The 19,549-nt window shown below is 44.6% G+C and overlaps 1 protein-coding gene across 2 annotated transcripts in view; it reads left to right on the top strand.

Moving 5' to 3' along the window:
• Positions 1 to 2,145: 2,145 nt before the first annotated feature.
• Positions 2,146 to 19,549, top strand: part of PAK2 (p21 (RAC1) activated kinase 2) — a 49,471-nt gene continuing 32,067 nt past the window's right edge. The window contains exons 1-2 of one of the 2 annotated variants that reach the window (XM_054207562.1): positions 2,146 to 2,258; positions 11,118 to 11,184. The gene's annotated coding sequence lies outside the window, so the exon portion shown is untranslated. The remainder of the gene's footprint in view (positions 2,259 to 11,117; positions 11,185 to 19,549) is intronic. The other variant, XM_054207563.1, reaches the window with a different exon arrangement.

The raw sequence follows: 19,549 nt of genomic DNA, 5'->3' as shown, positions 1-19,549 counted from the left end.
GAGGTGGCTGTAAGTTCTCAGCAGGAGCATGTAGGGTCGGACACAAACAAATCCATCATTAATGTGTGTAAGGACGGAATTAGAGCAATGAAAGAAAAGGGGAAGGGGCAGGGGTGTTAAAGGCTGTATTAAGACTTTCTGAATCACAAATGAATGGGTATAAAAAAAAAAAAAAAACAACCAAACAAACCCAAACAAAAACCCACTCCTAGTTTGTTTAAAAAGATGTGCCTGGGGAGGGAGACAGAAGAATTGGGGGGGGTAAGGATTCTGAAAACGGTTTGGATCAGAAGCTGAGTGGGTTTAGGGGTACAAGGGCAAAGCAGCAAGGAGAAGTAAGCTCATCTTATAGGGAAGGGAAGTAGAGCTGAGGGAAGTGTGAAGTTCAGAAATCTGCTGTGGTTTCGTGAGAGGTACATGCAGAGATGAATTAGCAAAGCTTGATCCTGGGAGGATCAAATACAAAGTTGAGCCAGAACGGGAAAGTAACAAAACAATATGCAAAGAGAAGGGAAGCCTTGCCTGCTGTAGGAAGCAGTGTCCAGCAGCCACAGCAGGGTCACTATGGAGCACTGTTCCTGGAAGAACGGGGCTGGAATAAGGCAGGTCTTGTAGGGTAAAGTTTTCTGTGGCCATTGGCTGTGCAGTAATTCTGTGGAAAGTCAGTGAGAAGAGCCAGCAAGTGTTGTCTGAAAGCAACAGAAGATGGAAAGTCTGATTTGCACTCTGTGCCTGGACCTACCATGGAGGTTCGGGGCTGTAGAGCAAGCCTGCTACTTGCCCCCAAGACCTTTATGAAAAGGAGCTGATGGATGCATGTCCTCCTCCTTCTGAAGGAAAAATCAGGTATTGCTTCAAGCCTGGACTGACAGAGGAGATGAGGCCCAAGCTGCAGGGCAGGTGGATGTTTGTGGAAGTCATCTGGAAGAATAAATGTGTCACAGGAATTTGTGGGGAGAAGCCTTGAGGGCAAGTACACTGCTTTCTCAGCTTTGTTACTACCACATCTCTTGGAACCCAGGCATCTGAGCAGTGACTTAGATCGCTGATGGTAGGAAGTGGAAATGTGGAGACCTGCTGTGTGTCCTGCTGCTGTAGCTAACACATGCAGCTTTCACCAGTACTGCTGAATTCCTGGACCTGAAAAGTTGGTGGGAGAAGGGTTAATTTGTTATCAGCTGTACTGATACAAAACCAAGGCCCTTACAGTATTAATTCCAGGGCAAAAATGAGCATAGCACAGACAAGGAACACTAAGCATGCTCAGACACCCTTCCCAGCCTCCTTGTTGCAGAGTGGGCTGGCTGCCACCAGCCCCGTTACCTCAGTGAGCTGGTGTGGACCTTGAGGAGACACTAAAACACAGCATGAATCATAGAATGGTTTTAGGTTGGAAGGGATCTTAAAGATCTAGTTAAACTTCACCACCCTGCCCTGGGCAGGGACACCTCCCACCAGCCCAGGTTGCTCCAAGCCCCGTCCAACCTGGCCTTGAACCCCTCCAGGGATGGGGCAGCCACAGCTTCTCTGGGCAACCTGGGCCAGGGGCTCACCACCCTCACAGCAAAGCATTTCTTCATAATAGCTTATCTAAATCTCCCTTCTTTCAGTATAAAACCGTTCCCCCTCGTCCCATGGCTCCCCCCCCGATCCAGAGTCCCTCCCCAGCTCTCCTGGAGCCCCTTTAGGGACTGGAAGGGGCTGGAAGGTCTCCCCGGAGCCTTCTCTTCTGCAGGCTGAACCCCCCCAGCTCTCTCAGCCTGTCCTCCCAGCAGAGGGGCTCCAGCCCTCCCAGCATCTCCGGGGCCTCCTCTGGCCCCGCTCCAACAGCTCCGTGTCCTTCTGCTGTTGGTGCCCCAGAGCTGGAGGCAGCACTGCTGGTGAGCCAGTTTGGTAGCGGTGAGCCTCTTTTTTTTTTCCTAGGGCGCCCAGAAAAAAACCACCGCCCTAGAAGAAAAACAAAACTTATATATGTATATAATCTACTCCTCCCTGCCCTCAGTCGTGAGGCTGAGCCGTGGGCCCACCCCTCCCTCTCAAGCGCACGGCTGCCCCTCCCACAATCCTCTGCGCGCCGCCGCTTCGCCACTTCCTGCGCGGGCGCGGTGCCTACCGGGAGTTGTAGTCGTGTGGGCGGTGCCCGGCGCGGCGGTTCCGCTTCCCCCTCCGGCTCCTGCCGCCGCCTCCTCGGTGGGTCCCGCCGCCGCCATCGCAGAGGCCGCGCCCGCTGAACCCCCTCCGTCCCCCGAGGCGGCCCGGTGAGTCCGCTCCCACCTGCGCCATCCCTCCCTCATGGAGGCCGCCGGGCCTGCGGCGGATCTCCCCCCCGCCCTGCCCCCGCCGCCTGAGGGAGCTTCCGGCAGCGCGGCCCCGCCGCCTCAGGCAGCCGGGCGGGCCGAGGGCGACTCGCCCGGGCCGGCCTCGGCAGGGCGGCGGTGGGGACCGGAGCTGGGCCGCTGTGGGCCCCGCCTGGGCCCATCCCCGCCCTGGGGGGTCGTGGGGGTGGGGTGGGGTGTCTCTCTTAATCCTTGGGAAATTGGTTAAAACCTCATTAATCTCGGGGGGGAGACATCGGTGGGGATATAAATCTGGTTATAAGTCCTCACATCAAAAATGGTGTTCAAATACAGCCGGGGAGCGCGGAGCCCTCCCCGTCATATGGAGGCGATGTAGCGGGTTCTTAAATGCAGCGGTGCTTTGGCAGCTGCTGTCATACCTGGGTGGCCATTAGCCCACGTCTTTCCATGCCACTTACAAACTGTCGCTCTTCATGCCCTTCACCTGCTTGTTTTTTCTCCTCCCTCTGTTTTCTGCTTTATTTTTATTACTGCTTTTTGTGTTTATTCTGTCGAAGCCACACAGGATGGCTTAGTTGTTTAACGGTAAGCTGTTCAAGGAGCAGGGAGAACAGAGTTGGTTTTAGCCTGGTAGGTACGAGCAACTGCCCAAAGGTTTGTTTGGGAGCAGAGACTTCATCAGCGGGCTCTCAAGGAGCAACGTCGCACTTTGCCAGTAGCCAAAATAAACCGGTTCACGTGCTGCCTTACGGCAAGTGAAGACAGTCCAGATATCACAGCATTTTAATAATCATTAATTTGGAGGTCTTGCAATCATAGCAATGTTAGGTGCAATCCAGACATGGTGTGTTGTGGGTTTTTTTTAATCTTCTCATTTCTGTCTTTCTCTGGTTTTGTCATTTTCGGGGGCGCGTTTTATTCTTGAAAAAGTGGGCCTGCTCTTGTGAAAGTCATGCTTTGCAGCATGGAGTGTCCTCACAATGCGAGCCCTGGAGTGGTACCTCCCTAAAAAACCAGGGACTAGTTACTTTGTGATTCCGTTTCTTCATCTAGGAGATGGAGGTCATTTAACTTGCAGAGATGTTGGGGAGGCAGGTTACGAAATTCCTGTGTGTAACAAAATGAGCTGTGCCGGTTTTATATTACCAGAGAACTGACAAATTAGTAGTTTCTTTATTACAGACTGAAATAGGAGCAACATAGAAATGTAAAAATGAAACGCTTTTGTGTTATGAGTTTTTGAGTAGAATCTTTAAGATAATAGGTGCACTTTAAAAAAGAATTCACCGAGTAATGTTTTAGAGGAAGGAAAAGCCTTACTGTGAAGTTCAGTGGTTGGATATTTCAGTTCTTGAGGCCAGAACAGAAATACTTGAGAAAGACAGCACAAAAGATCTCAGTTACTCTAAGTTGTTTGTGGTATTTGACTCGGCTTTGTGCAGACATAGGTGTTTAAAAAAAAAAAAAAAAAAAAGTTGGGTTATGAAATGGGGAATAATGCCTCTGTCTCTACATCTTGCACTTCTTAGCACAGTGCAACGTGTTTCAATGCATCCGAGGCGTGTGCTTTCCAAGATGCTGTGCGCAGCTTGTCAGAGGCTGATTTACTGGGATGAAATTTGTACCAAGTTACAGCTTGGACGTTTGGCCAACTGGGGGAGTTTCTTTCTGGAGGCACCTGCTCGTGTTCCCTCTCTGGGAGGGATGCTGGCGTGGATGGGTGAATGCTTTGACCATGTATGGCAGGTCTAATCTGGTGCTTATTTTAAAATCTATCCTTTTAAAAACTCTTGTGTTGTTTGAGTCAGCCTTTTTGTTATGTTTCAAAGAGAAAATTATTCAAGCACCTTTGGTTTCTAAGTAACTTTCGGAGAAGTGTTAAGGTGCTGCAGATTTTGTTCTTGTGATGGTATGGAAAGCCTTAGGGATCTGAATCTAGGTCTACTTGTTGTACTAATAAGAGGTACTTCTGCTTCAGAGTTCTTGCGTCAGTCTTGGTGTTGGTTTTTTTTTCTGGGTTTTTTTTTTTTTTTTTTTCTACCTTCTATCTGTTTTCTGCATTAGGAGGTTTCTGAGGCACTGGGAGCTTCCCTGCGAGTTTTGTGCCAGTACATTCTTGTTTCTTACAACACGCACATTTATTGACGAGTCTGTGTGTCAGCCACAACAAAGAAAAAGCTATTTGTTCTGAAAACAACCCCTAGTTACAGAGACGCTGTTCTAGATGGCCGGTCCCAGTGATAACACCAGCAGAGATACACGTCCTGGGGTCAGGAACTGGGAGGCAGGGAGAAAGCTTTGAAAGTGAATTGGCTCACCGGAGCATCCAGGAGAAGGTAGCGGAGGCATGGGGATGGGGAGAGCAAGGGCAAGGAGAGGTCTTCAGCAGCCAGGTGTTTCATTAGCATGCATCCTAATGAATTGTATTTCTGCTGGCAGTTGGGGAAAGGCAATCGAGTTGCCACAAGAAGACGGTTGCGGTGCTTTCCCTTCTTTTTCTAGAAACGTAGTTGCTGCCATCAGTTCTGCTCTGTTCTTGTGTAAAGCAGAGGCACTCTCTTGGACTAGGAGAGAGATTCAGAAAGGCTACAGCAAGCTCAATTTTTAGTTTTCCAAGGAGACACCTCCTTCCTAAATCTAAATCAAATCTGACTGCCTGGCCCAAAACTTGATGGGAGCTTTGTAATTGCACAACGTCCTCTTGGAGAGGTTTCTCTACCTGCTGTGGTAGTAAGAGCAACTGAACGTACCCTTCCAGTGAAATTTAACAATGCAAACGCTGAGGTTACCACTTGCCCCATCAAGTGCAGCGCTGCTAAAGATAACTAATCGCTCCAAGCGCTTGGGTGCCAGCCTGAGCTACCAGGTTGACTCTCAGGAACAATACAGTCCTCCTACAGCACCCGCCAGGTGCTGCATTATTGATTCTGCATCTCGGCAAGGTCAATTTGACCAGGGGAGCACCATGGAGGAGGCTGCATCTCCTGTGAGCTTTCAGTATTTGCAGGACTTTGTTAGACAAAAATGAGTGTTTTCTCCAGCCTTCTGGCATACCGAGGCCATGGACGGGCGTGCGCCAGCAAGAGGGGAAGCTCTGGGCACTGACATGGTGGGATGGCAGCCGGGCTTGTGCAGGGGGACGGTAGGCAGTAGGTGGGGAAGAGGAAAGGGGTCCAGAGTGCTGGCAAAGGGCAAGAAAACCCTGGGCAAGGCACGGGTTTTGAAGGCAGGACCCGTTTTGAAGGCGGTTTCCTTTTAGCAAGGAAACACCGCAGCATTCCCTGAAGGCCTAAGGATTCTTACTGTGCTTTGCTGTTTGGAATTAGGGTGTCTTGAGGTTGCTGTGTTGTAAGATTTTTTTCTTTTTTTTTTTTCTTTTTTAGAAAGTGCGTATTTTCATGTAAATGCAGGTGGTAAGAGGTAGGGGATGTTTTCAGGTGCGAACTGGAGATGTACAAGTGACCTACCTAACTAGGGCCCAGACTGTGAGGTGTAGATGGAGCTCACTGGTTATATTCAAGCCTTACTTCACCTCTCAAGATTTGTGAGATCTCAGAGCATGATTTTACATAAAGTTGTGCCTTACTTTAATTGGAAAATACACATTTTAGTGCTTGTATTTTGACTGATGTAGTGGACACTGTCTGTCACCGAGAGCTGGAAACATTGGTTTTGGACCCAATTCTGTATCTGACTTGCCAGGTTTTTTAAGTTGATTGTTCTTCCTATTTTCTCTTCTATTTTCCCAGCTGGGCATGGGGCTTAATGAGACTTTGAAAATGTCTCACCTGGCAGGCAGGCAGAGATGTAAATCTTAGGAAGATGCCTTAAAATTGACAGGAGTTTCAGTTTTGCTGTTCAGATAAATTTTGGGTAATTAGACACACCCTATTCACAAAAGGAATTCCTTATGCTTTTGAAAGGCTGAGGTTATGCTATGTTGAAATGCTTCAGAAATTGAGGTTAGACTAGATGACCTTGTAAGGTCCCTTCTAACCCAAATTATTCTATGAACTATTGTACGAACTACTGGTGAGCCGCCTTTTTTTTTTTTTTTCTCTAGGCAAGACAAGTGGATTTTGAAATTCTCAAATTGATGTATCTAACCTTTGTTCATACATTTTAAAATATTTTTAAGATTCTAGAAAGTAGTAGGTACTTCGTATAATTGATAGGTTGTCGTTTCCCGAAAGATCTAAGCCCTGGTGTTGGTGCAGCTCTGGCGATGACGAGTTTGCCCAAAGCTGGATGTTTAAGCAGCAGGAGTTTGTCACTGAAATACTGGATGTTGTGCTGGAAGATATGTGGTTACCTGCTGCCAACAACTGTCCTGGATTTGAATCTTTGGTCAGGGCTGCTCTCTCTGCCAATTAGCAAAAATTGTCTCCTATTTTTAAAGGAGTTATTTTGATAAGACAGGTTTAATTCTTTCTGATTCTGTGCTTTCATTTCAAAGAAAAGGAGCTGTAGGAAGGAACCAATGCGTTAGGGCAACGGTGATTTAAAAGGGGTGTACCATCTTAAGAAAGGGATTTAGCGTAATATGAACCAGAATGAGAGCAGCTGGCAGGTGTATTAAGGGATGGAAATACACTAAAAAGCCTTTCCAATTCAACATCTACTTTTTTTTTTTTCTGAAGTTTTCTGCTTCCTGTTTAGGTGTTGGATGTTTGACTCAGCGCATACCCACAGGAGTTTGTAACTGTCAGCATATGTTTTCCCATAGTTTCTTTATTGAGTGAAATTAGAATTTTATCCAGTAACGCAGGGTTTACTTTGGAAACAAATGTAATACTTCCTACTCTGAAGTTGTATTTGTTCTTCATTTACAATCATTCTAGAACTGCTTTAAATAACAGAGGTATCTCTTGGACAAGAGACAGAAAAGGCTGTTTCTAGAAGATGCTTTTTAAAACTACCTTTGAATGTTTAAGCCCTTTCTTGAAAAAGTCTCAGAAAATGAGAACGTGGAGGAATGAAAATATCTTTCACCTAAGCCTGCCTACCGCAAAAGGCAACCCTCTTTTAGAGGAGTCTTCTGGGAATTTGGGCTTCACTTACCCAGAGGTCAGACAGAAGCCGGCTGGGCAGTTTCTTGTGGAAAGAGCTCATTGGAAGGGGCTGAACTGAAAGTATGCTTCAGCTGGTGTATTATCTGCTTTAGGGTGTTAAAAAAAAAAATAAACTGTTTAATAAATTTGGTTAATACATTAAAGTCAGCAACTTTTAAAGTTCCAAAACATTGCTTAAAAGGTAAAAGGAGAAGAAACTTAAGAGTCTTTCAACGTTTTCTTCTGTTTTAAGCTGTTTGACCAGTCAGGAATTTGTAGGATAAGGAATTAAAACATTTTTTGACCTTTTTGCCAGGATTCAGGATATCAGAATAAAGGAAAAACGATTTCTGGCCCAACTGCAGGTGTTGCTGAAAAGGTCCTCTTTGGAATTTAGGAGGTCGTAGAAAGGATCTCCCTCTTCTGTTACAGGCAGGTCACATCGGTCCGACAGCCTGGAGGCTGCCTGAAATGCCACCAGGAGGAGAAAGGATGGAAGGGTGAGAACAGTCATCCATAGAGAGTCCCAGCTACATGTCCATAATCTCTTTTTGGCCAATTCACACTGAAACATTGCTCTAAATGTGTATGCTACGTCAGTTTTCCCACCCCTGCATTGGTGTGCCACGAGTGTGCCAGGAGATACTTCCGAGTTCAACAGCAGCTACTTGGTGGCATAAAAGGATGTGACTTCAGTTTTGCAGCTCGTGTAGTTTGGGAAAACAGAACATCATGATGGGGTTAGTGGTCAGCTTGGGCAGCTTCAAAGCGTTTGGATCTTGGTTGAGTCGTCTTCTGAACCTGGCTGACTTCCTACATGATCTCGGGTGGCTGTTACCACGTTTGCTCGCTTTGGGCCAACAGGTTGGTTGCGGTTCATGAAATACTTGATGTTTTATACTAGTGTTAAATACGCTGGGTGCTTGAGGTTTTTCCCATGCTGTTAAGTCCACCTGCTGCCCCTAATTTAGACCAGAAATACATGACTGTAAGGGTGCTGCTTCACTTTACACGTAGGTAAATATGAGAGTTTGGGTTGGAGGGGGAAAGGAGAGGGTCTTGCCCTCTCCCCTGGCCCCAAACCAGTTGCTTTTACTTGCTCCGAGCTAGCGCTGTGGCATCCCGAGTCTGCGGTCATCTGCCGCAGGAAACTAAATGGATGGAAAAGGAATCACTGATGTTAAACTTGGCTTGAAAATGTTGCTGGGTGATCTGACACTGAGGGCCTTGTTTGTACGAGCTGGCGAGTTGTGTATCTGGCTTTCGGCTCTTCCTGCCTCTTTCACGTGTGTTTCTGAGCTTTTGGGAATGTTATTTCAGATCAAACATGAAATGAACAAATGGGTATTTATTTGTAGATCCCGTCACAAAATACTGACATCATTCTCTGTGGTATAAAAAATAGGTTTCTAATGTTGTTAAATGATTTATTACTTTGAAAGAGACCTTTTTCTCAATGTGTGAAATGCTTGCTGTCACCATTACAAAAATGAGTTATGTGAAGTGTTTGATTTTCAGAGCTGGGACGTTATCACCATGTGTGAAATACTTTGTAAAATCTTTTCTGCTTGTCTCCTTGCTTTTTCCACTCAAGGATGCAAGTGAAGTCCAAGATTCTCAAAGATATTTAGCAGCAAGAACAGTTAATTTTAATCTGGTGCTAACATGCCAAGGCTCTTTGATACTGATGTCCAAGCTTACGAAGTAATTCTTTGTGGTAAAGAGAGCCTTGAGTGCCGCAGTCAGGAAATTCATGCAAGTACCTCCTTCTGATTTTTTGCTTCTGGCACGTTGCAAAGTGTACGGCAGAGCGGTGGGATGAGGAGTATTTCGCAGTAACCAAAGTATGTGTTGGCAGCGCTGGTGACTCATTGCTTTTGTGAATGCTACTTTTTCTTTCCAGCCCTTCTGGACTTATTTGCAGGGATTTTATATATGTCCTATAGTACTGTTTTTGTTTTTGTTTTTTGTTTTGTTTGTTTGTTTGTTTTTTTTTTCTAGGAGGGGACTGGTGTTGAGATTTTTAGACGTAGGATTATTTTTCCAGGCAGCCGTTACAAATGGAAAATGAAAATCCAGAATAGTTCAGTACAGCTGGTTTGGATGCTTTCTTCACGAGCAGGGCTGTGTGTTTTAGTGTGCAGATGTGATGTCTCTTATTTTTTTTTAAAATTATTTATTCATTTATTTTATTGAGGGCCAGAGCACCTATGCTATGAGGACAGGCTGAGAGAGCTGGGGGGGTTCAGCCTGGGGAAGAGAAGGCTCCGGGGAGACCTTCCAGCCCCTTCCAGTCCCTAAAGGGGCTCCAGGAGAGCTGGGGAGGGACTCTGGATCAGGGAGGGGAGCCATGGGACGAGGGGGAATGGTTTTAGACTGAAAGAGGGGAGATTTAGGTGAGATCTGAGGAAGCAATTCTTTGCTGTGAGGGTGGTGGGACACTGGCCCAGGTTGCCCAGAGAAGCTGTGGCTGCCCCATCCCTGGAGGGGTTCAAGGCCAGGTCGGACGGGGCTGGGAGCAACCTGGTCTGGTGGGAGGTGTCCCTGCCCAGGGCAGGGGGGTGGCACTGGATGATCTTTAAGGTCCCTTCCAACCCAAACCATTCTATGATGCTGTGACTTTCTTATTTATTAATAATTATTCCACTGTAAAATATTTTATTTCTGAGATGCATAATTCTCTGGCTGAGCAAATGTACTTGCGCTTGGTAAAACTGGATTGAGTATTACTCATGGAAGGAGTTAAGACACCTGGTAAATCTATGTAATAGCACATCCACAGAGTGTTACTAGAGCTCGGACCATCTAGTTATCTAGAGCTTCTAGTAACATCTAGAATGTTATTAGAGCTTGGAGCATCTAAAAGTTTTAGTGTCTTAAAAAAATAAATTTGAAAGAAGGGTTGGGGAATGAACTAAAAGAATGAAGGACAGGTGAAAATACTAAGATGAAATGATTTTTAATTTGGTTTAGGTCACGGTAGTGATGATTTTGTTGCTCCAGCAAAACAAAATTTCTATTAACACTAACACGATTTAAATAAATTTTTTCCATTCCCTCATTGCTGCTAAGAGATACTTGTCAGAGATGTGACTGGCACCAACTTTTATCTTGTAACACTTTGAGCGTGACTTGTTGGGGATCCTCCTTGCCCTGGTATTGGAAATCTTTGGAAGTAAGTCTTTGGCAGTACTTTCCTACCAGGTCTTATTTGGCGAAGTGACTGGTGATGGTTGTATTTTACTTCCTTAGCCCTTTCAAAGCCCATGGGCCAAAGCGAGATGCCAGCTTTCTAAATTTAAAACTGCATCTTAAAATCTCTTTGTTTCAAGGATATTGGTCCAGATTGAAAATAGATGTTCTTGTTCTGTGGCACTCTGATTAACGAGAGCGATCGTGCTTCCTACGCTGCTGAAACAGCTTTCTCTTAATGGTTTTGTCATGTTGTCAAATAACTTGTCAGTAATCCTCAACGTTTGGGGTTTTAATTCTGTTTCTTTTATTTGTGTTTTTGATTTCCTAAACAAGCTACGGGTGCTTTCTTTTTAGTTTCATACATACTGCCTATGTGCTCATACATACCTGCACAATGGTGGATGATGGTCCATTTCCCAGTGAGCAGTGTAGTGATAGACTTAGCAGCAAGTGACTGCTCAAACTGATATTTTGTGGTCTCTCATTTTGTTGCCAAGTTTAGTAGAGATCTTTATCTCTGTTTTACTCTTTTTCGAAATGGTTTACTGAAATTCGCTTCCTGTTTTCTTAACAGAATTGAAAGGACCTGAGAAAATTTTCCCTTAGATGACAAGCTCTTGGAAAGTTGACCACTTCTAAAGGTATTATATCAGGGTTAACTTTTTTCCATAGTTACAATAAATTTTATGAGGGGAATTTTTGTATTAAAAAAAAAATTCGTATTTTCATAATAATTCATAATTTGTAAGTCTTTCATGCTGATTTATTGCAACAAAAATGTTTTATGCCCTCGTTTGCATGTTCACACTCATTAGTAGCAGATAATAGTATTGAAATTAAAGAGAGGAAGACGTGGTAGGCATAAAATTGTTGTGCGGGGTCAGGCCATCGATGTCTCGCCCAAGGTACTGACTGCAGTCTCTTCTTGACGGATATCAGATTCAGCGTGAGGACTCTTAGGTGGCTTTCCGGAGCTGGGATGTGGCCCAGGACTTGCTTCAGCTGCTGCCTGCGGTGCTCTTGTTTTGCAGCACCTCCAGGTGAAGGAGTAGACAATCAGAGAGTGGTGGTGGTGCCTCCCTCATTTATCCTTCATCTTCCTGTGATTTAGGGCTCAGCTAGTGCTGGAGATCAAGGTGATGCTGTAACCCAAGTCTTGAGCTCTTGTGTTGATGGCACAGCATGAGCGATGTCTGTCTTCTGTTTTTTCATGTATTATTACCATGCATCCCTTGCAACAGAATTACAGCCCCTCAGACAAGGGGCTTATGTATTATTTCTATTAGAGTCAGTAGATTTCTTATCTCTTATTTCTGTTAGTGTCGATAGCTTAAATTTTTTTATTGGGGTGCTATGCGTGTATGTGAGGCTCTCGTGGATGGAAGCCTCGGTTTCATGGAGGAGTTTTTGTGTTTTGCAGGTGGTAGACATTAGTCTTTGAGGCCTGTTTTACGTGAGTTCAGTCTCCTCCTCACAGACATCTTCAGCTGCTTTATAATTGCACAACTGTTGTTGGAGGCAAGATAATAAGGCGGAGTGAGGTTTGAGAACTTCATCCTTTTCATTTGTAAATGCCTAAGCCTCATAAAAATGCATTTTCTGAAGCTTTACTCTTGCTCTGTGGTATTTCACTGAAACCGTATGATTCTGCCCATAAGAATTTCACTCGTTCTCTATTGAACCGGTACATAGTTGCAATCTGTGGAGCTGGAAAGGCTACTTAATTTTAAACCTCTGCAAGTGCTACTTAATTTTCAACTTCTCCGAGCCCTGCAGTACTGCAGCTCCTTGCCTAGACAGGCCAGGCCTTACAGCTCAGCTGGGATAGCTGAAGTACTAACGGTACAAAACACCCTAAGGCAACACTTGGAATAATAAGTTCAATAGGATCACATTTACAGTTGCTTAACATCTTGTATAAATTGTTAAGCACCTGATAGATGCCCAAAGACAACCTGTCACAAGCAATAGGGACCTTTCACAAGATGTTTGCTCTCTTACATATGCTTCTGCGTTAAACTCCTGTCATAATTTGTACAATGCTATAAGTAGGTTTTTAAAGTCTTTTGCAGCTTTGTAAGGTCAACATTATGTTTTGTCAATTGTTTAAACATTATTTTAACTCGACAGCTTCCTTCGGAAGCCCTTCTGCTTCACAGAGTCCTGGTTATCCTGTGGTGGTGTAGTTTTCACAGTCCTTTTGTCTATTCAGTTGGTAACTCTGTTCTTCATTTTGTATTTTTATTTTTTAAAAAGTATTTTATTCTTGAGCTGTAAATCTATATTTGTGGTCCTGGTGCTGCAGCATCCTATGTAAACAGTTGTATATGTCTAGGGATAAGTTGTGTCTAGTTCTCCATCACTAAAGCAGGGATAAAATATTAACTTCTCTGAAGTGTGCTAACATAAAATGGTAGGATGTATTACATCACTTCAAAATTTTGGTAAATTTGTTTGACAACTCACAATTGGTGTTTAAACCGTTGTACATTTATTTATATACACATAGGTTTATGATATTTATATCATACATTTGATTTGTGAACTGTAAGAATCATACATAGTAGTAATAATACATAGAAGAGGTTGGGTTTTTTATCTTTTTTTTTCTCCTGCTTATTGGCATCTATAGTTGTTTTGTAGGCTTGGCAAAAATTAGTTTCCACATCAGCATTTGAGGAGTGAAGATGTGCTGGTTTTGAATTATGATACAATTTTAAAGCTTTTTTGGCTGATTTTTAAAAATATATTTTGATTTGCAGCTTGCACACACAGTTCTAGTTGGTTTGGATTCATTTCTTCAGCATTTTAGATAAATACCTTTTTATGAGTAAGAAGAGTGAGAAAAGTAGTTTTACCAGGAATAACTTAAAAAAGAAAAAAAACCCAGAAAATGAGTTTAAAAAACTCATTCTGGCATCCAGTTTTTTGGCTCCCTGAAAGACATAGAAGAACATTTCCCCAAATTTCAGGGATTTCACGGAATCACAGAATCTTCAGAGTTGGAAGGGACCTCGAGAGATCATCTAGTCCAACTCCCCTGCTAGAGCAGGATTGCCTAAAGCACATCCCTCAGGGCTGCATCCAGGCGGGTCTTGAAAATCTCCAGAGAAGGGGACTCCACAACCTCCCCGGGCAGCCTGTTCCAGTGCTCTGTCACCCTCACTGTAAAGAAGTTTTTCCGTCTATTTGATCGGAACTTCCTATGTTCTAGCTTGTGCCCATTGCCCCTTGTCCTGTCACTGGGAACCATTGAAAAGAGCCTGGCTCCGTCCTCCTTAAACCCACCCTTTAGGTACTTGTAAACATTAATCAGGTCCCCCCTCAACCTTCTCTTCTCCAGGCTAAAGAGTCCCAGCTCTTTCAGCCTTTCCTCATAAGGGAGGTGCTGCAGTCCCATAATCATCTTGGTTGCCCTACGCTGGACTCGCTCAGGTAGTTCCCTGTCCCTCTTGAACTGGGGAGCCCAAAACTGGACACAGTACTCCAGTTGTGGCCTCACCAGTGCAGAGTAGAGGGGGAGAATGACCTCCCTCGACCTACTGGCCACAGTCTTCCCTATGCAGCCCAGGATGCCATTGGCCTTCTTGGCGACAAGGGCACACTGCTGGCTCATGGATAATTTGCTGTCTACCAGGACCCCCAGGTCCTTCTCCTCAGAGCTGCTTCCCAGCATGTCCGCCCCTAACCTATACTGGTGTTTGGCATTCTTCCTTCCCAGGTGCAGGACCCTACACTTGCTTTTGTTGAACCTCATTAGGTTCTTCTCTGCCCAGCTCTCCAGCCTGTCCAGGTCACGCTGGATGGCAGCACGGCCCTCTGGAGTGTCGGCCACCCCTCCCAGCTTGGTATCATCAGCAAACTTGCTGAGGATACACTCTGTCCCCTCATCTAGGTCATTAATGAATATATTGAACAAAATTGGACCAAGTATTGACCCCTGAGGGACACCACTGGTTACAGGCCTCCAACTGGACTCTGTGCCGCTGATCACAACCCTCTGAGTTCTGTCACTCAGCCAGCTCTCGATCCACCTCACTGTCACCTCGTCTAGCCCATACTTCCTCAGCTTCCTAATGAGGATGTTATGGTGGACAGTGTCAAAAGCCTTGCTACATTAAACCGTACATTAATATGTTGGTTGTATGTGTGCAAGTGATTTTCAAGTAGAAAGCCTCCCAGGAAGCGCCCCAGGAAGAGTTCTGGAGCGTGAAGGCAGGTGAATGACAGAGAGCCAGTTTGCCTCGCTCGCTTTTCCCTGTGTTGTTCTCGGTATTACACTTTGCTGTTTTTCTGTTGATGAACGCGGGTCTTCATGTCCAAAATTTTATGTACGTAGAGATTTTAGAAATTGACGTCGCTTTGAGTTGACAGCTATAGTTTGTGCTTTTTGTACTATTTATTGCTGGGGAACGATGGGCTGTGGTGCGCAAAGACTGCAGAATTTGGTTGTGTGCCCTATCTAGATATCTTTATCTCTGCTAATGGAGCTAAATATGGCAGGAGAAAACAGGCTGACTGCTAATCATTTGTCTCTTTGTATAAAATTTGTAAAACTTTAAACTTCAGCAGTGTAATGAAGTTCTCTGAGAATGTGACAATCTTGGAACTCTTGTAGGAGGTAGCTGCAGGCAGAAGTGTTGAGGTTTCATTGCAGAGCTCTGGGGAGTATTTTACTCAGACTTGATACCATCCTATGGTCCTGAGCTGCTGTTGGTAGAGAAGTACTGGGGTGACCCTTCCTGAGTGTGCTGCTTTCTCATTGATATTTGGGTTTGGTTTTGTTTTTTTTTAATATAAATTGACAGTCTCGCTTCCAAACTCATAGGACGCCCTGCTTCCCCATCAAGTTCTATGGCTGGCTATTGCTCACTGTTTGCCGGGAAGCTAGTTTGCCGTTATTCCCTGTTCCCAGTTTTCCCCTCAAGTAACTGCCGCAACAGGCACGGCTTTGTGCTTTTCCTGTTACCAAAAGCAGCCTGGCTGCGGTGGGGGGGGGGGAATCATCATTTTTGCTGATGTGGGCAAAACCCTGGGTTGGGACGAGACCTTGGCAAAACCATTAGTGGCAGCAGAGCTGTCAGCAGCCTTGGACACGACTGCACTGATTTGTAGGTTATTCTGGTGACAGTGAAGTCTAGAAGCTCTGTGTGTGCTTCTAAGAGGGCTTAAGGCTTGAACAATTTGTGCATACAAGCCAAGAACAGCTTTCCCAGGTAGCAGCAAGTGAAGTGGCCTGGTGCAGAAGTGGGATGCTGCAGGGAACTCTTCTCGTGTAGGCGTTTGAGTGTTCGAAGAAGTCATTGTACTTGTCTGTCATGGCACAAGTGGAATAGAATTCTCCCAGGAGAAATGATCCCTAGTTTTCTGTATGGTACTGATAAAATATGCCTAGAAAATGAGTTATATCCACCCAAGCCATCTCTGATTTGGTTGTTTTTTGGTTGGTGGGTTGTTTTTGTTTTTTCTTTTTTTTGAAAGACTTATCGCCGTGCTCCCATGCTTTTTGTATTTACAGATCCTACATTTGATTTCTTGTAGGCTTTGCTGTTTCTGGGTGAATTTATATTTCAGCGTGGGTATTGAGAAATAAGTGTTTTGAGCTCTGCTCTGTTCCTGTAGGGGTTTTGGCAAACTGGTGAACCGTTCCAAGTGGTTGTGATCACCTGGGTGGCAGGGCTGTACTGATGTCTGCTGGTGTGCATGTGGCTGGGAAAACCGACTCGGAAGAGGCAGGATTTCCCACTGTGGCATTTTGTGTCAGGCTGGTGCTGTTTTCCAGCCTGGCAAGAAGAGTTGAGGGTTTGGCCCCCCCAGGGCTGCTGAGCTGAGCTTAAGTTCCCGCTGTCGGCTAGCAATGACTGCGGTTGAAGCAAGCCTTGGCCAGCCGCTAGAGAGAAACAAAGAGCTCTGTCCTGAGTGTATATGAAAAAGATAGCCTTTCTGCAGGGAGCTGTTTCTCTCTTCTTTTCCCTTATTTAATTTTTTCCGTAGCTGGCATTTGACAGCTCTACCAGTGTGATGAGGGAGTGACGGATCCCCTCATCTTGGATTCTTTTGGGTTGGTTTTTTTTTTTTTGCCATCCTGGTACACGCTGCGTGTTTCCTCTTCTCTTTCAGTTAGCCCTGGACCTCTAATCTGGATGGGTAAGCCACGGCCTTGTCTTACTGTTGCCCAATAATATTTCCAGAGGTTAAAAAAAAAAAATCTTTGCTTTCTATTAGAGCTACTGGTGATTTCTCCACCCAACACCAGTAGCTGGACGTTTTTAGAGTGGTATTATTGCTCTGTTGAGTGGTGATTGTCTAGGTTAAACAGCTGTGAATGCTGTTAGTAATATAGAAGTGCACCAACCTGTATAGGTACCTCGTACGGGTTACCCTTTATTCAAATAACTTTTGCTCTGGAATGTGTGATCCCTCCCTGCCTGTAAATGCCAGGTTTAATTAAGAGAGAATCTCTACATGAGATGCAGACTTCTTTTTTTCCGCTCCGCCCCCCCTTGTAAACTTTCCCTGCTTGCCCTTTTCCCCATTCTCCTTTGATCTTTAGAAACCCTCAGCTCATGGAAATAAAGGCTGAAAATTGTCTTCTAGTTAGTGAAATATGAGTAAGCACAAACACCCTGAATCGTGGATTTGCATGCACTGTGCGCGCTGCAGGCTGTCTTGTCTGCTTTTAGTTGACTCAGGTTTTTAAGTAGGTAGAGCAGGGGTAAGTAATTTCCTTGTTGAGGATTGAATAGGCTTTTTCAAACACCTTTGAGTACGTGTTATCATTATGCAGCGTTGCACAACGGTTCATTGAGGGAAAACTGTGGCTGTGGGCTGTATAAAACCAAGCGTGGCCTGAATTCGGCTGGTAGGCGATAACAACCCAGCCCTGCGGCAGAGGGTGGAAACGGATGATCCCTCTTGATTTAATTCCTCCTCCATTGCTCTCTGCGGACCTGCAGGGGCTGCCTCTCCGAGCAAGGTGGGAAATGGGCATCAGCGGCTGTCAGCTCGGCCGTCCGGCCCATTTCTGCGCGCTGCTGTCATCGAACTTAAGAGAAATGGGAAATAAAGGCAGTTGGGAAGTCACTTTGGAGGCCCATCTGGTACTGTCACCTGTGGTGTTTGGGCTCTTTCAGAGGTGATAAAGCACGGAAGAGGTTTTTACTTCACTGGTGGTAAAATACGCCACCACAGTTCAATAGCGCCAGATTTATTTTATGAAGCAGAAATGACAATTCAGGTGGGAGTTGATCGCTATGCATGGCTTAAAGGGAGAAGGTGGAGATGTGTCACAAGACTCACAGGTGGCTGTAGTATACAGTGAAGTCAAGTGCCATTCATTTGCTTAAATTTTCTATGCGCTAATGGGCTTTTACCAGGACTCTTGCACATCTTTCTTGCCTGTGTGTCTTCTGATTTTTTTCCCCTGTTATATTTTTTTTTTTTGGTCACATACCAGCTGATAATTAAGAAATTACTCCCCCCTCCCCAATTCAAAAAGTGAAAAAATTTGTCCTTACCAAGATTTCTGCTATTGCTGTGTCTTTTTTTTTTTTGTTTGGTGTTTTTTTTTGTTTTTGCTATCTATACAGACTTTGTGAACCTGATCTGCCAGTCTGGAAGGCTGCCAGAATCTTCGAAGGGTTATCTGCTTCACTTCTCTTTATCAATGATTATATGAAAGTTGTACTTTAATGTGCCTGCGCCGAGGGGTGGGGATGCCCGAGCCGTAGGCTTGTTTGTGTGCGGCTGTCTGGGAGATGAGAAGGTGATGTCTACCGCTGGTTGCTTCTTAGAAGACTGGGATCTGTTTTTATTTCTAAAATGACATTTTCGCCGGCTGGTTGCTCCTTTTCAGTGCAAGACTTTGCACATCTGCTAAGTGCCTTAAGGAGTAAATAGTTGAATTGCTTTAGGTTGTAATGTACTTTGGCAATGGGTTTGAAGAATATTTTTCTTTAGGAAGCCTTAGTAACCCTTTCAAATACCCCGTGAATAGGATATTTGTCTTCTGTAACTTGGTTCATGGAAAGCACATCTCGTCACAGTTTTGGAGAGATTATTCCTTATTCTGAACAAAAGATTGTTTCCTTTCTGCTTTTTTTTTTTATTTCTTCTGTTTGACCATGCTTTTTTTTTCTTCTTCTTCTTTTCTCCCCAACTCTCTTCTGTGCTTGGCAATTAAACGGCAGTTATTTTTCTCTGTACTTCGTTTTCCCTTCTATTTGTGTGATTCAGTGAAAATCATAAGGAAATTGAGGAAAAAGACAAAATGGAAAGAATTTAGCTGAGTATGTTACATGTGTCATCCAGTCTGATTTTTGCAAAAGACTGAGGTTCTCCTATGCTATCGATAGAATGGGAGTATTATGTGTTGTCTCGGTCACATGTAGCAGTAAAGGGAAAACAGCAAGAAAGGACCTGTTTATAAACTTCATGGTTGTAGCCTTCCTGGTTGAAGGAGGAAAATGGTGCTTGTGGCTGTTAATTTGCAAAAAAACCCAAACCAAATGCTGGCAATTTATCGTCTCCAGTGGTGGCTCTGCTTTGCCGAGCAGTTTGCTTAATGTGTGCCTTTGCCTTCATGAAAAATTTATGTTTGACAGGCTCAGATGGTTTTTATCTGTTTTCTCAACTGCATAATTTGAAGGGGGTATCTTACTTGTTTCTGCTTGTAAATTAGGGAGATGTGTGCTTGTTTGGAGTATCCTAGGTTAGTTATAGCTTCCTAAATAAAACTGTTAGCTTTCACAGGTATGTGATTCGGCATTGACCAAATACTTTTATCTGAGACCCCTTAAATCTGGAAAGAGATGTTTCAACAAGTCCTGTGGAGCTTGGTGCCTGCCTTTTAGAGGTGGGAAGGCTTTCAGAGCTGCGTGTTGCGTGAGAGCATCTGCACGTGTTTTTAATAACCGTAGGTGGAACAGATTATCCTGCTGGCTCTTATGGGCCATTATCAAGGTTACTCTTGTTCTTGTGTTTGCACAACTCCTCTTTTGGCAGGCA

The sequence above is a fragment of the Rissa tridactyla genome, chromosome 6 (genome assembly GCF_028500815.1).
Source record: "Rissa tridactyla isolate bRisTri1 chromosome 6, bRisTri1.patW.cur.20221130, whole genome shotgun sequence".
NCBI lineage: Eukaryota > Metazoa > Chordata > Aves > Charadriiformes > Laridae > Rissa > Rissa tridactyla.
Note: the sequence above shows the minus strand (reverse complement) of the source record. Positions and strands in the feature narration are given on the sequence as shown.